This window comes from Lucilia cuprina, chromosome 5 (genome assembly GCF_022045245.1).
Source record: "Lucilia cuprina isolate Lc7/37 chromosome 5, ASM2204524v1, whole genome shotgun sequence".
Lineage (NCBI taxonomy): Eukaryota > Metazoa > Arthropoda > Insecta > Diptera > Calliphoridae > Lucilia > Lucilia cuprina.
The window spans coordinates 14,251,290-14,253,087 of NC_060953.1; the positions used below are offsets into that span (position 1 = coordinate 14,251,290).

Genomic DNA, 1,798 nt, shown 5'->3' on the forward strand with positions numbered 1-1,798 from the left:
GTCTATAGTCTAGTCTATAGTCTAGTCTATAGTCTAGTCTATAGTCTAGTCTATAGTCTAGTCTATAGTCTAGTCTATAGTCTAGTCTATAGTGTAGTCTATAGTCTAATCTACAGTCTAGTCTATAGTCTAGTCTATCCTTTTGAATTATCTATAGACTAGTCTATAAACTAGTTTGTAAACTGGTCTAGACTATATTCTAGTCTATGAGTGGTCCGTGGACTATTCTGTAAGGTAGTTTATGAGCTAGTCTATGATCTGGTCTATGAATTAGTCTGCGGACTAATCTTTGAACTATTTCATGAACTAGTCTAGTTTATGGGCTAGTCTATGGACTAATCTATTGACTAGTCTGTGGGCTTGCTATTGACTTGTTTCGGGTCTGCGGACTAATGTACTGATTAGCATACAACTTTTCTATTCCTGTTATGAAAAAATTCATGTGCAAACACATCATTTATAAAAGATTGTCATAACTCCAAAAAAAATTAATTGTTGTTCAAAATAAATTTTTAATAAACACAAACTTTTATTTTAATAAAAACCATTTTAAAAATATTTATTTACAAACTGTTTAATAAAAATAAATTTTGAAATATGACAATCTATACGCCGCCGATATTTAAACAGTAAATATAGTAAACATATGTGTATATAAATATGTACATATATTTGTATGTATACATACATATAACTCTTTAAATATTTGTTTAATTTATTATTTGTTATTTTTTCTATTAAAACATAAGCTTGTGTATAATAATAAAAAAATATATATATTTTTTTTTTGCAATAAACACTTTTCCATCAAAATAGAAAAGTTTGCAAAGAATTAGAACACATCATCAGGGAATTAAAATCAAACACTCGGTAACATTTTATGTAGAAATAAATTAATACTTTTTGTTGTAAAAAGTAATAAAATTGAAATAATGAAATATGTATTTGAGTAGATTTAATTTTTAAGTTTCCACGTCAGAGATATTGTTAATTGAAAATATGTAAATGTGGATTTGAAAAGCAAATAAAGTAAAAAAATAAATTTGAAATTAAGTTGTGATTTTAAAGCACTATTCTTAATATTAACATTAATATCAGTGGGAAACCTTTAGTTTTGGCTTGATTACCCCAGCAGCAGCAAATAAACCACAAGATTTTGTTCAAATATTTCTCGACGTAATTGTTGTTAATATGAAAAAAATTAAAAATTTTCATATTTAACTCTAGGTGGTAAATAGTCTTTGTTTATTTTCTTTTGAAAATAAAATTTTATAAATATGCTTAATTAAATTGTTATTATGCGCATTTTTATAGATATTTTTTTTAATTATTTAAAAATATTTTTATTAGCAACGCTCGTTGATGGAGATGGGGTATTAAATATATAAAAATAGAATTATATGTCTTGCAGCTATAGAATAAATTTTTAAACACCTACATGTAGTTTGTAATTTATAGGAAGTAATTGAAAAAAATCATACATATTGTTTGAGAAACAACATGCCGCATTTATATAGTATTTTTGACAGTAAATTAGTACCAATTAAATTTTAACTATAATGAATTTTCATAGTATAAACTAAAATATTTCATATAAATAATTGAACTTTATTAGAAGCAATTTTTTTTAAATAGTTTGTAATAAATAGTTACAAATTAAATTGTTTATCAATTTTGAAGCATTATTAACATAGTCTATAGTCTATAGTCTAGTCTATAGTCTAGTCTATAGTCTAGTCTATAGTCTAGTCTATAGTCTAGTCTATAGTCTAGTCTATAGTCTAGTCTATAGTCTAGT

At 24.6% G+C, this 1,798-nt stretch overlaps 1 protein-coding gene across 1 annotated transcript in view; it reads right to left on the bottom strand.

Annotated features, from left to right (window-relative positions):
* The window catches only part of LOC111683195 (neuropeptide Y receptor type 2), a gene marked incomplete at its 3' end in the record, with an annotated part of 44,989 nt that overhangs the window by 2,086 nt on the left and 41,105 nt on the right, over positions 1 to 1,798 (bottom strand). The window lies entirely within an intron of this gene.